This window comes from Chiloscyllium plagiosum, unplaced genomic scaffold, assembly GCF_037043375.1.
Source record: "Chiloscyllium plagiosum isolate Xiang-an unplaced genomic scaffold, Cpla_swu_hap1 HiC_scaffold_15, whole genome shotgun sequence".
NCBI classification, from domain to species: domain Eukaryota; kingdom Metazoa; phylum Chordata; class Chondrichthyes; order Orectolobiformes; family Hemiscylliidae; genus Chiloscyllium; species Chiloscyllium plagiosum.
In genome coordinates, this window is record NW_028270153.1 from 1,437,881 (window position 1) to 1,453,013 (window position 15,133).

The window sequence follows — 15,133 nt, forward strand, 5'->3', positions numbered from 1 at the left end:
TTTGCAGGTAGGGCATGCGGAGGCAGGTCAGAGTTAATGAGAGAAGTGTATTTGAGTACAGGTTTTGTTATCTAATCTGAGCAGCTGTGATAAACTTACAATGTGATGTTCAATAGGAGAACAGTAACAACCAATGCTTTCAATAGCTGGCAAAGTAATGCAAGGTGGGAGTGGCAATGAGACTGGGGTTGGGATGCCAACATTTTAACCCCTTCCCTGAGCCTCTGATTGATGGGAGTTTAAATACACCTGATGATAGCTATTTGTGACTTTGAGGATTCTGTGAATGTACAGCTTTGGGTAAAGTTCTTGATGCTGAGGAATGTTAATCTCCTTCCTATTTATGTAAAATCTCATCCTCCAGAGCCAGAGACTTTGTCACTCCTTCAACTACAAACCAAACCTGTTCCTGGGTGGTTCTATTATTTTTGTCTTTGTTTTGTAGAGTGCAGTTACCAATTCAATACTCTTTGGAGGCTGACTGGGTAAGTAGTGAATTGGCTCTGCTAGTTTAATAATCCAGAGAAATGAGAGTTTAAATCCCACTGGGTAAATTTGAGATTTTAAATTCAGTCAAATGATTATTTGAAAATAAAATGCAGGTATGACAGTGACTACGGGTGGAATTTTATCCAGGACTGGGTGATACGGGCTATGGTGGGATTTGTGGTAGAATTAGATGAGAAGTCTAGCAAGGTCCATCTTGATATTGGATGTTGTGGCCATTAAGGAGACTTAGAAATCCCAGGGGCAGGAATGGTTGTTGGATGTTCTGGGGTTTAGATGTTTCAAAAGTAATAGTGAGGGAGGTAAAAGAGATGGGGGAGTGGCATTGCTAATCAGGGATAGTATCACAGCTGAAGAAAAGGAGGTTGTCGAGGTGGATCTGTCTACAGATGGAAGTCAGAAATGGGAAAGGAGTATCACTTTATTGGGAGTTTTCTATAGACACCCCAATAGCAATAAAGACATGGAGGAGCAAATTGGGAGGCAGAATTTAGGTGTAGGAATAACCGGGTTGTTGTCATGGGTAACATCAACTTCCCTAATATTGGTGGGAACTTCTTTAGTATGAATAGTTTTGGATGGAATAGATTTTGTCAGGTGTGTTAAGGAAGGATTCCTGACTTAATATGTAGATAAGCTGACCAAAGGGAGGCCATATTGTATTGGTGCTTGGCAATGAACCAGGTCAGGTGTCAGGTCTCTCAGTGGGAGAGCATTCTGGTGACCACATGACCTTCACTACAGTCATGGAGAGGGATAGGAGCAGATGGTGTGGGAAAGTATTTAATTAGGGGAGGGGCAATTACAATGCTCTTAGGCAGGAACTGTGGAGCATAAATTGAGAACATATTCTCAGGTAAATGCATGACAGAAATGTGGAGATTGTTTAGGGAGCACTTGCTGTTAGTGCTGGATAGGTTGTCCCACTGAGGCAAAGAAGGGATGGTAGGGTGAAGGAACCTTGGATGAAAAGAGACATGGAATATCTCGTCAAGAGGAAAAAGGAAGCTTACTTAATGTTGTGGAAGAAAGGATCAGACAGGGCTCTTTAGAGTTATAAGGTTCCAGGAAGGAAATGAAGAATGGACTTAGGAGAGTGAGAAGATGCATGAAAAACCTTGGCGGGTGGGCTTAAGGAAAATTCCAAAGATGTGAGGAACATGAGGATGGCCAGAGTGATGGTTGGGCTGATCAGAAATAGTGGAGGGAAGTTGTGCCTGGAGTTGGAGGAGGTAGGGGGATGTCCTTAATGAATACTTTGTTTTAATATTCACTAGTGAGAGGAACCTTGTCGTTTGTGAGGACAGTGTGAAACAGGCTGATATGCTCAAACAGGTTGATGTTAAGAAGGAGGATGTGCTGAAAATGTTGAAAAACATGTGGATAGATAAGTCCCCTGGGCCAGATGGGATATACCCAATGTTGATCCAGGAAGCGAGGGAAGAGATCGCAGCGCCTTTGCGATGATCTTTGTGTCCTCACTGCCCACTGGAGTAATACCAGATGATTGGAAGGTGGCAAATGTTATTCCCTTGCTCAAGAAAAGGAATAGGGATAACCCTGGGAATTACAGACCAGTCTTGCATTGGTGGTGGACAAAGTATTGGAGAGAATTCTGAGAAACAGGATTTATGATTATTTGGAAAAGTTTAGCTTGATTAGAAATAATCAGCATAGCGTTGTGAGGGGCCAGTCATGTCCCACAGGCCTTATTGAATTCTTTGAGGATGTGACAAAACACATTGAACGTCGAGCAGTGGGTGTGGTGTACATTGATTTTAGCAAGGCTTTTGATAAGGTTCTCTATGGTAGGCTAATTCAGAAAGTAAGGAGGCATTGGGTACAGGGAAATCTGGCTGTCTGGATACAGAATTGGCTGGTCCATAGACAGAGGGTGGTGGTAGATGGAAAGTATTTAGCCTGGAGTTCGGTGACCAGTGGTATTCCGCAGGGATTGGTTCTGGGACCTCTACTTGTGATTTTTATAAATGACCTGGATGAGGAAGTGGGAGGGTGTGTTAGTAAGTTTGCCAATGACATGAAGGTTGGTGGAGTTGTGGATAATGTTGAGGACTGTTGTAGGTTACAACAGGACATTGACAGGATGCACAGCTGGGCTGAGAACTGGCAGATGAGTTCAACCTGGAAAAGTGTGAAGTGATTCATTTTGGGAGGTCAAATTTGAATGCAGACTACAGGGTTAAAGTCAGGATTCTTGGCAGTGTGGAAGAACAGAAGGATTTTGGACTCCATGTCCATAGACCCCCAAAGTTGCTGCTCAAGTTGATAGGGTTGTTAAGAAGGTGTATGGTATATTGGCTTTCATTAGCAGGGGGATTGAATTTAATAGCCACGAGATTATGCTGCAGCTCTATAAGAGTCCTGGTTACACCACACCTGAAATATTGTGCTCAGTTTTGGTCCCCTCATTACAGGAAGGATGTGGAAGCCCTAGAGACGGTGCAGAGGAGATTTACCAGAATGCTGCCTGGACTGGAGGGCATGACTTATGAAGAAAGTTTGAAGGATCTAGGACTTTTCTCATCGAAGCGAAGGAGAATGAGCGGTGACTTGATAGAGGTGTACAAGATGATGAGAGGCATAGATAGAGTCGACAGACAGACTTTTTCCCAGGGTGGAAATGGTTATCATGAGGGGGCATAATTTTAAAGTGATTGGAAGAAGATTTAGGGGGGATGTCAGTGGTAGGTTCTTTACAGAGTGGTGGGTGCATGGAATGCACTGGCGGCAGTGGTAGTAGAGTCAGATACATTAGGGACATTTAAGTGACTCTTGGATAGGCATATGGATGATAGTAAAATGTAAGGTATGTGGGTTAGTTTGATCTTGGAGTAAGATAAAAGACCAGCACAATATCGAAGGCCAAAGGGCCTGTACTATGCTAAACTGTTCTTTGTTCTATGTCCACTGCTTGTTTTCATTTATATAAATGATTTGGGTGTGAATGTAGGAGGTATGGCTAGTAGGTTTGCAGATGATACCAATATTGACGGTGTAGTGGGCAGCCAAGAAAGTTACCTCCAAATACAGTCGGTTCTGATATAACACGAAAGCTGTGTTCTTGTGCAATCATGTTATAAGAATCATGCAATAGCCACACCATTTAAACAAATGGGGCCAGAATCATGTTGTAGCCAAGGTGGTGTTCTACAAATAACTGTCTAAATTCTTCAATCGCATTAAAACCAATAGTGCTGAAGAAACACACGTTATAGCAGAGCCGACTGCACAATGGGACCTTGATCAGACGGGCTGAGGAGTGGCAGATGGAGTTTAATTTAGATAAATGTAAGGTGCTACATTTTTGAAAGGCCGATCAGGACAGGGCGTTTACACTTAATGGTAAGGTCCTGGACTGTAATGCCGAACAAAACACCTTTACGTGCAGGTTCATAGCTCCTTGAAAGTGGACTCGCAGGTTGACAGGATCAGGAAGAAGGCTTTTGGTATGCTTGCCTTTATTGGTCAGTGCATTGGGTATATGAGTTGGGAGGTCATGCAGCTCCATGTTTGGAATACTGCATTCAATTCTGGTCTCCCAACTATAGGAAGGATGTTGTGAAACTTGAAAGAGTTCAGAAAAGATTTACAAGGATATTGCTAGAGTTGGAGGGTTTGAGCCAAAGGGAGAGGCTGCATAGTCTGGGGCTGTTTTCCCTGGAGCGTTGGTGGCTGAAGGGTGACCTTTACAGAGGGTTTATAAAATCATGAGGGACATGGATAGGGTGAACAGCCAAGGTCTTTTCCCCAGGGTAGAGGAGTCCAAAACTGGAGGGCATAGGTTTAAGTTGAGAGGGGAAAGATTTAAAATGGACCTAAGGAGCAGCTTTTTCACGCAGAGGTCTATGCATATATGGAATGAGGTGCCAGAGAATGAGGTGGAGGCTGGTATAATTAGTGTTTAAAAGGCATCTGGATGGGATAGTAGGAAGGGTTTAGAGGGATATGGGCCAACTTAGGATATCTGGTCAGCATGGATGAGTTGGACTGAAGGGTCTGTTTCCAAACTGTATATCTCTATCCACTGGCTCTCCTTTGTCTAATTTGCTTGTTACCACCTCAAAGAATTCTAACAGATTTACCAGGCAGGACCAGCTCTTGGCTTCGTCAGCCCTATTTTATCATGCACTTGCAAGTACTCTGCAATTTCATCCTTAATAATGGACTCTTAAAATCTTAGCAATGACTGAGGTCAGGCTAACTGGCCTATAATTTCCTGTCTTCTGCCTCCCTCCTTTCTTAAACAAAGGGGGTATTACATTGGCCATTAGTCCTCTTGGACCCTCCTGACTCCAGTAATTCCTGAAAGATCACCAATTCCTCTACAATCTTGGGTATCTCCTTCAGATCTCTGGGGTGTAGTCCATCTGATGAATGTGATTTATCCACCTTCAGACCTTTTAGTTTCCCCAGTACCTTGTCCTTCATGACAGCCACTACACTGACCTCTGTCCTGATTCTCTTGAAGTCCTGGTATGCTGCTGGTGTCTACCACTGTGGAAATGGATGCCAAGTATCTCTTCAGCTCCTCTGCCATTTCTTTGTTCCCCATTACTACTTCTGCAGCCTCATTTTTGAGTGGTCCATTGTCCACTCTTGCCTCTCTCTTAGCTTTTTTTTAAAGATATCTAAAAAGCTATTGCAATCATCTTTTATATGACTAACTAGCTTACACTCATATTTCATCTTCTCCCCTTTTTTTTAGTTGTGCTCTGTTTGTTTTTAAAGGTTTCCCAATCCTCTAGCTTCCCACTAATCTTCACCTTATAGTATGTTTTCTCCTTTGCTTTTATGCTGTCCCTGTCCCTTGTCAACCATGGTTGCCTCATCCTTCCCTTAGTTTGCTTTTTTAAAAATCATTTTGAGGGATGTGGATGTCGTTGGCTGGCCAGCATTTATTACCCATCACTTGTTGCCCTTGAGAAGGGGGTGGTGAGCTGCCACTTTGAATCGCTGCAGTCCATCTGCTGTAGATTGCCCCACAATGCCACTATGGAGGTGTGAGAAACAAAAGCTCACTCACTTCAATAATTTCAGTCCAAGACCAAAAATCTGAAACAGTGTCGTTTATTTGTACACTTGCAAGTGGGTGCAATGTCTAATGCCAGGTAAGGCAATGACAAATACACACCAAATCCAACAAACTCTCAAAATTTATACAGTTTGAATCCCCATATTTTTTTCTTATTTCATTGTTTGCCCCCATCCTCCGCTTACGTCATTCATTTCCTTAAGACTGATCCCACAACTTCTGTTTATCCGGCCTTGTCCGTGACAAATGCCTATCTCTGGCCCCCCATAAGGTTGTTTGACGTCATCCCATCCTTTGCTTACCATTATCTACTCCCTCCATCTGCGCTGCCCCTCACAGCATCTCATCACTAAGCCCTTTTAATTGGGGTTTGTTCCTGTGTCTCTGTACAAGTGGGAAACAGATGTTTTTCCTGTTTGCCCAGACATCTACCATTGTTCTATAATCATGTCTCATGCTAACATATCATTTTTTAGCTGAATATATATATTTCCTCATTCTTGTTCTGTATCAGAATTTATAGTTGCAGAAATAACATTAATTCATCTATATCCCACAATTTCCCCTTTTTCTTTTCATTACCATTTGTTATCTTCTGCATTTTTGTCTCTTTTTTTTTTAAACATCGTTCCCAAAATTCACAAGCATCATTTCAGAGATTTCATCCATCTTGGTTTCACTCATCTCCTCATTATTTAGCCGATAAAGTTCCTCTGTCTGATTCCCTCTTAGGGGCATCTGTTTCATCAAGGCTGTTTCAATCAGTCTTTGGGTGAGCCCTCATATACAGGGTATGACACAACAGCCAATGGCCACCAATACCCCGACTACTACTATCAGGGAAGTAAGAATAGAAACCACCACCCCCTTCCATTTTCCAAACCAGAATTCAAGCCATCCCGTGAGAGATGTGTCTACTCCTGAATTCTCAGCCAGTTCCTCTGCTAAGGTAGTCAATCCCCGTAAGGCCCGAGTAATTGAACCATCAGGCGCAGTATTATTAGGAATAAAGGTACAACAGCTTCCTCCTAACATCACACACACCCCCTTTTTCTGCTAAAATCATATCAAGGGCTATTCTGTTTTCCCATGCCATCCTACTTGTCGCATCAAGCTGTTCTGATATTCCTTTAACTGCCTCTCTTATATAATTTATAAATCGCTGCTGATTATAAAAAATGTAATTTATCCAATCTACATTTTCATTAGTTGTTACCCACCAAAAGAGAGCTGACTCAAAGCCTGCTGCAATCTGGTTACGAGCTTTGAATTCAGGTACTCCCCTAGGGACTCCTACCGAATCAAGATAAATCCTGTCATCAAAAGAAGTATCTAACAGTAATCTCTTACCCCTTCCCTTTTTCCCTACTATCTTTTCCTTCTCAAATGCCAAGGTAAATGAAATTGCCAATTGTACAATTGCGCATATCCCTCTCCAATCCGGAGGTAGGGTGAGTCTCAATATTTTGCCTCCACAGTACCACCACAGATCCGCTCGGGGAACCTTTAATGCTGAGTAGTTCCCTCCCTTCTCCGTTTCGGTAACGTTCTTAATCTCTGTACATAATTTCAGCTCCCCCAAATCTCTCGACCGACTTGTACCTTGCCTGCGCACACACGACGTGTGATTTCCAACTGCGGCGGAAAATGTGGGGGGAACTTTTGCATCTTTCTCCTCCAAGGGAGGGAACATTAGAGATAGGGAGGTACAATTCCTATCATTCCATGCAGTCTCATCCTGGTACAGGGCTATCATACATTTCATGCCCTTCCTGTCTCGCTTCCACCCGAGTGGAAAGGGAACCACCTGGGCCACTGGCCTACTGGAGGCACATGCACAGCAATTGCTTTTGTTCAGACTTTTTACAGTATACTTTACCCATTCAACCCAGGCATTGCATCCCCGTACCCAGTTTCTATCTCGATGATCTGTTTCAAATCCTTTACCTCTATAATTTTTACTACTTTAGGATCATCGGGAGGGGTGAAAGGTTATATCTTATTACCCAGTAATTCTATCCGTTTTCCCTGTCCTACGCTAATTCGAAAACAACAGCCCACGAACTCCTTCCCATTTGTTTTCATTTCAATCCCAAATGTTTCATTTAACTGTATCTCATAAGTGCCCCCCCCCCCCCCCCCCAGAATTGCTTTGTGCCATGTGGTTTTCCTTATCGTTAAGTATATTGGGTTACACTTCTTATCGAGACAATTGCGAGCTGGTCGGAAGGGGGCCCGGTGTACTGTGACGAGACCATAATACCAGGTACCATCCCCGAGGCCATCCCCATAGGACTTAAGATGTATCTCAGAACTGCGGTACTGTCTCTGATTAGCTACATTCCCACAATTTATAAGCTGCATGCATCAGTGTCTATTACTTGTGGATTATCAGACTCAGAAACCATTAATAATACATATGAAAATGATATTTGACAAAATCCCAATACCAAGAGGGCTAGCATCATAACTCTAAACATTCCCAGCATTCTAAACATCATGCTGAAGCACAAAAAGGCTTAATATACAATCTTACAGAAATAATCCCGCGCTCGCGTCGCCACTGTATAGTCAGTTACTCAAAGTCTCTTTAGTCTGAGTTTTAGCGGGTCTTGCGTTGATTCGGCTGTCCAGACTTCTTCCTCAACTGGAGGGTCCACTGGCCCTTTGATCCGAGTGTAATGAGTCCAGCCTTTCTCCGCCGTCCTTATTGCCGTTTCGGTAGTCAAAAGAGCCTGGTACGGCCCTTCCCAGTCCGGCTGCAATTTAGTCTCTGTCCATGATTTTACTAAGACCCAATCTCCTGGCCGAATGGGGTGAACAGCGAATTCAAGGGGCGGAGTCTGTGCCAATAGACTCTGTTTTCTGAGGAAAGATAAAGAGGAGGACAAGCCCAGTATATACTTCTTTAAAAACAAATCTTTAGTTTCGGGAATTGGCAATTCTCCATTCGTTCCCAGATAAGGTAATCCAAATAAGATTTCATAGGGGGATAGTCCCAAATCTTTCCTCCGCCAAGGGACAAGCCCAAAAGGCATCCTTTAAATCTATCACACTAAACCATCTGTGGTCATGAGGGATCTTACTTGACAACATATAGGGGTTTGGTACCACTGGATGCCTGACCTGTACTATTCGATTTAATGTTCTCAAATCCTGCACCAATCGATAAGTTCCATCAGATTTCCGCACTGGTAGAATTGGGGTATTATAAGGAGACATACATGGCTCCAACAGTCCATCTCTAATCAGTCCCTCAATTACTGGCTGCAGTCCTCGTTTACCTTCTATGGAAATAGGGTATTGTCGTTCACAGACAACGTCCCCTTTCCGTTTTAAATTTATTAAACGGGGAGGGATCTGTAGTTTTCCACAATTCCCTTCTCTAGCCCATACAATAGGGTCTATCTTTCTCTCTGCATCCTCTGTCAACATTGCCAGTTGTACAACTAATTCCTTTTCCTGAATTCCAATCTCCAGTCCTAAAAGGATAATTAAGTCTCTCCCCAGTAAGTTACTTCCTATATCAGGGATATCCTTAGGACCTTCTATCATCATAGGTTCAAATACCGGAACAGTAAATCCTTCCCCTTTTATCCCCGAAACAGTAATTGATCGTGTTGACATTTCTGCTTTCTTTGGTTTAAAATTCAGCGATGACCGTGCCGCCCCCGTATCTACTAGGAAGACTGCCTCTTCCCTACAGGGTCCCACCTTCAAGTTTATCAAGGGTTCCTGGTGGGCCCCCGAGGACAGGAACCCCTGACACACCTATTCTTCATCAAAATTCATAAGCGGAATTGCCCTTTCTTCCCTTTGTAGATCAGGACACTCCCGCTTAAAATGCCCTACCTTTCTGCAATAATAGCATCCTGCCTGTGGAGACTTCCATCTCTGCCCCTGTCGCCCAAACCCTCTATCAAATGTTCTCCCTTGTCCTCTCCCTCTTCCTCTTCCTCTCTGTCCTACATGCTGCCACCCGCTGCTCCGGTTGCTCACTATTGGTTCCATTCTCCTCTTAATTACCTCATCAACCGTAGCTACCATCATTTTCGCCTTCTGTTTTTGTCTCTCATCCTCCCTCTTTACAAAAACTTTCTGTGCCTCTCTCAACAATTCATCTAATGGTTTTTCACTCCACCCTTCTATCTTCTGTATCTTTCTCTGTATGTCTATCCATGCTTTTGTCACAAAATGTACTTTCAAAAGACCATGTGCCACTGGGTCCTCAGGGTTCATTCCAGAATATTTCCGCATTGAGTCCCTTAATCTTTTGCAAGCAAGCTGAGGGAGTCTCATCTTTCTCCTGCCTAACTTCAAAGGCCTTAGTCAAATTCTGTGACTTTGGAACTGCCTCTCTTATTCCTTTTAGAATCGGGTCTTTCAATTCCCTCATTTCTTCTCTATGCTCTGGGTTTTGGTTTTCCCACTGGGGATCTCTGAGGGGAAACTTCACCTCTCCCTGTCCAGCATCCCCATCTCCAATCGGGTGTTCGTTGTCCCATAGTTTAATAGCAGCTCCCCGTATGAGTCCCCTTTCCTCCCCAGTAAACAGTATATTCAAAATAGACATTAACTCAGCCCAGGTATACAGACTGGGCCCCAGAAATTGATCAATTTGTTCAGACAACCCCACCGGATCCTCAACCAGGACCTTCATTTCCTTTTTAAATGTTCTGACCTCCCCACTAGTGAGGGGGCACTTACAAACCCAATCTCTTTGTCCCCTATGGGTACCTCCCGAAGGGGATAAGTCCGTTACGTTCTTCCCCTTTTTCTTTTTTTTAAAGCAATATTGCAATATTTCTAGCTCCCCATAACTTCAAACACCAATTCATGCTTGACTAACCTTTAAAGCCTGTTCCTAACTTATAAATATATTTATATATTTATATATTTATGTTCATTTCTTCAGTATTTAATAGTTAAAATGCATACAGTTCCCAATTTTGCAATTCACTGTAATTACCCAGTTTTAGTCCTTTAATTTAAATCCAAAATTAGTTTTCTTAAATAGTCCTGACCAATCATTGCTCAATTACAATACTATAGGTCGTAAAATAATCAGAGCTGCCTTAAAAGAATTTGTCTACTCAAGTTTAAAAAAAACTTCTAATGCATGAACAATGGCTGAATCCAAGGTCACAGATATTAACCATAGAATTTTGCTTTTACTACAATCTAATGTCGAACTGAAACTTCAACTGTCCTCCATAAATCGCTTTTATGTAAAGATAAAAGAGATTAGTTAGAAACTGATAGTAAGGCAGTCATGATCTGTAAAAAGAACAGGAGTTATCATTTTTTTTTTCTTCATAATCTCGATAAAATCCTTAACCTTAAAAGAAATCATGTTAAGTTTCCATAATAAAAATCAGATTCAAAACAGTCCTGCAACTCAAGCTCCAGGGAATAAAACACAAACATTCAATCACCAACAAACAAATGTTCACTCAAACCAAATCACAAAGGGTTAAACTTCCTACCAGCTGTACAGCTCTTTTCATTCTCTCTCTCTCGCACATTGACATATAAATTCAGATATTTACAAACCCAGTCTTCGTCCGATCTGTACTTTGGCCAGAAGACAGCGGGACGAAGAATGGATTCCTTAGTCCATACAAAGCAACAATATTTAATCCTCTTTCTCCCTTGTACAAGTATTATTTTGCCAATTCCACAACATCCTGCCCAAAGGACTTTCTGGAGGTATGTTGTAAGGGACCCCGCCTCCATTTCCATTGCCTTTTCCTTACTTTGTTTTCCCGGAGGCTTTTTCCTTACCCACAGCAAAATCCATATTGAGTTCCTTCGTTAGTCCCTTATTAACTACTAAAACTCAATCCCGGCCACCAAGGCAATACTTAAAAGTCAATTTTCTTACCTTGGTCTGTGCACAGAGTTGCCTGGCCCCTTTTTCCCGTATTGTCTATCAACCTCCTATCACTGTCTGATTCAGATGTCTCTCTTGTAGGATTCACACCAGTCACCCAAGGGAGCAGACCAAACTGGGACACGAGACCGCTCCTCAATGGGGAACGGGACACGTCTTCCCAGTGTCCAAGGCCAGCCACTCCCCCTGGCGATGGAAGAAAATCCCGGATAGCCCCCAATTGTGAGAAACAAAAGCTCACTCACTTCAATAATTTCAGTCCAAGACCAAAAATCTGAAACAGTGTCGTTTATTTGTACACTTGCAAGTGGGTGCAATGTCTAATGCCAGGTAAGGCAATGACAAATACACACCAAATCCAACAAACTCTCAAAATTTATACAGTTTGAATCCCCATATTTTTTCTTATTTCATTGTTTGCCCCCATCCTCCGCTTACGTTATTCATTTCCTTAAGACTGATCCCACAACTTCTGTTTATCCGGCCTTGTCCGTGACAAATGCCTATCTCTGGCCCCCCATAAGGTTGTTTGACGTCATCCCATCCTTTGCTTACCATTATCTACTCCCTCCATCTGCGCTGCCCCTCACAGCATCTTATCACTAAGCCCTTTTAATTGGGGTTTGTTCCTGTGTCTCTGTACAAGTGGGAAACAGATGTTTTTCCTGTTTGCCCATACATCTACCATTGTTCTATAATCATGTCTCATGCTAACATATCATTTTTTTAGCTGAATATATATATTTCCTCATTCTTGTTCTGTATCAGAATTTATAGTTGCAGAAATAACATTAATTCATCTATATCCCACAGAGGGAATTCTAGGATTTTTGACCCAGTGAAAGTGAAGGAGCAGCAATGTATATCCAAGTCAGGAACTTGAAGCTGTTGATGTTCCCACGTGTCTGCTGCCCTTCCCCTTCTGGATGGGAGTGGTCGTGGCTTTGGAAGGTGCTGTCTGAGGATTTGAAATGGGCAATAAAACTGATCTAGCCAGTGACGTCCTCATCCTGTGAATGAATAAAAGAAACCCTGTGCCAATTTGCTTATGGCTTAGCTAGTAATTCTTTTTTGGTTCTGCTATTTAATTTAGCCCCAGCTGCTCATATTCTCTTAGCAGAACCTCTTTCCTCTTTCTAACAATATGGTTGGTACCTACATGGACTATTATAGTGATTTTAATGGGGTCATCCAGGTGATCCTCATAGAATGAGTTCCTTGATTGGGGCTGTTCATCTGGTCCAATCAGGGAGCCCTGTCTGACATGGGGAAAAAAGAAACAGGAGTGTCAGACATTCTGTTCACTGAGAGTTGAATTAGTGTCAAGGACTGTCCCCATGTAAATAAAGCATGACTTGGTGACGGGATACCACCCTCTGTGGAGTTAGTTGAACCAAACAACTGGATCTTTCTCCTCCCACTCCATGTTCCTCTGCAGCCCACATGAGATATCCTGAACCCAGGCAGCAGACAGGTAACACAGCATTTGGGGCTCTTGATTTTGGCCACAAAACAGTGCCTATTCCCCTGACTATACTCTCCCTGATTACAACTATATTTCTCTTTTCTCCCACCTCTTGCATGACTCCATGTACCACGTTGCTACGGTCAGTTTGTTCATCCTCCCTGCAGCCCCTACTCTCACCCACATGGGGCAAGAATCTCAAACCTGTCAGACAAGCTCAAGGGCTGAAGCTCCTTCAGCATTACCTCCCGGAACCCTCTACCTGCTTGGCTGGTAGTCGCAGCCTCCTGTCCCTGATCACTGACTGGATTTGAGGTAGTTCATCTGAGGGGTGTGACTGCCTCCTGAAACACAGCATCCAAATAACTCTCCCCTTCTTTGATGTGTTGCATAGTTCAAAGCTCAAGAGTCCAGCTCAACAACTGAGTCAGAGTTCCTTAAGTAACCAGCACTTGCTACAGATGTGGTCACTCTGAACCACAATGCGATCCACCAGCTCCCACACCATGCCTGGCCCAACATCTCTGATTAAATTAATTAATTCTTAATTTGATTTTAAAAGTTTCATGCAGGCCTTTTAATTTGTTGCCTGCAATTATTTATCCTTTTTTACCTTCAATCTGAAAGTAACCTATAATAATCAAATTAGCAGCTATCACCAACCAGTGAGTTTACGGGTTACCTGTGATATCACTCTTATGCTGGCCCCTTGATCCTGGGCTGCAGCTTATCCTGTTAAAAAACCTTATAGACTGAGCAAAAAATAAGCATAAAGCACCTCTTCCCCTTGGCACTGAATTTCCATTGTTATATCAATTCCCCGAATTATGTACTCACTCTGGATGTGATCTTCTTGACCTGTAAAAGCTTTCTGAAATGGCAAGTAACTTCTGTGCCAGGCAAAGAAAGTTACCTTGACATTCGATGGCATTACCATCACTGAATCCTACACTTTCAGCATCCATAATGACTCTTACCGATTATTTTTAAAAATTTTTTTTAAAAAGAAGAACCATAGAAATCATCCTCTCAGGATGCATCAGAGCTTGGTATTGGCAGCTGCTCTGTGCTAGGCCACAGGAAATTAGAGTTGTGAACACAGCCCAGTCCATCACAAAAAACTGCTTTCCTTCTATTGAATCTGTCTACATTACCCACTGCCTCAGGAAGTAACCAACATAATAAAGAGCCCTCATACCCCAGTTATACTCCCTTCCACCCTCTTCCATCTGACAGAAAATACAAGAGTTTGAAAACATGTACCCACAGATTTAAGAACAGCTCCTTCTCTGCTGTTGCCAGACTTCTGAATGAATCTCTTGTATACAGGGTGTATTAGAGTTGATCTTTCTCTGCACCTCTGACACTATATTCTGCATTCTGTTCTATTATCCTGATGTACTTATGTAAGGTATGGTTTGTTTAGGGTGTAGGTTTGCTCGCTGAGTTGTAGGTTTGATATCCAGACGTTTCATTACCTGGCTAGGTAACATCATCAATGGCGATCTCCAAGTGAAGCGAAGCTGTTGTCTCCTGCTTTCTATTTCTATCTTTCTCCTGGATGGGGTTCCTGGAGTTTGTGGTGATGTCATTTCCTGTTCATTTTCTGAGGGGTTGATAGATGGCATCTAGATCTATGTGTTTGTTTATGGCGTTATGGTTGGAGTGCCAGGTCTCTAGGAATTCTCCTACAGCCCTACCAATCATCAAACCAAAAATCTAGGTCCGCTACGTAGATGACACATTTGTCATCACAAAACGAAACAAGATAGAAGAGACATTTGACATCATCAACAACACCCTCACAGGCATAAAGTTCACAAAGGAGGAAGAAACCGACAACAAACTCGCATTTCTGGACGTCACAGTAGAAAGAAAGGACAAGGGAGAACTACAAACCTGCATATACAGAAAACCGACAAACACTGACCAAATACTTAACTACACCAGCAACCATCCCAACACACACAAACAAAGCTGTATCAGAACACTATTCCAACGAGCCACCACACACTGCAGCACAGACGAACTTCGAAAAAACAGAGGAGAACCACCTATACGACATATTCAAGAAGAACGGATACTCAAAAAACACAGTGCGCAGATTCCTCAAGAACAAACCACAACAAGCAGACCAAACACAGCCAGAAACCCTAACCACCTTACCATACATCAAAGAAGTTTCAGAAATGACAGCCAGACTACTAAGACCCCT

The 15,133-nt window shown here is 42.7% G+C and overlaps 1 protein-coding gene across 5 annotated transcripts in view; it reads left to right on the forward strand.

The window, feature by feature from the left end:
* Positions 1-15,133, forward strand: part of osgn1 (oxidative stress induced growth inhibitor 1) — a 71,603-nt gene that overhangs the window by 29,570 nt on the left and 26,900 nt on the right. Inside the window, exon 1 of one of the 5 annotated variants that reach the window (XM_087994643.1) lies at positions 467-485. The exons of the other annotated variants lie outside the window; for them this stretch is intronic. The gene's annotated coding sequence lies outside the window, so the exon portion shown is untranslated. Of the gene's footprint in view, positions 1-466; positions 486-15,133 lie in introns of those variants that run through there. 5 annotated transcript variants of the gene reach the window in all.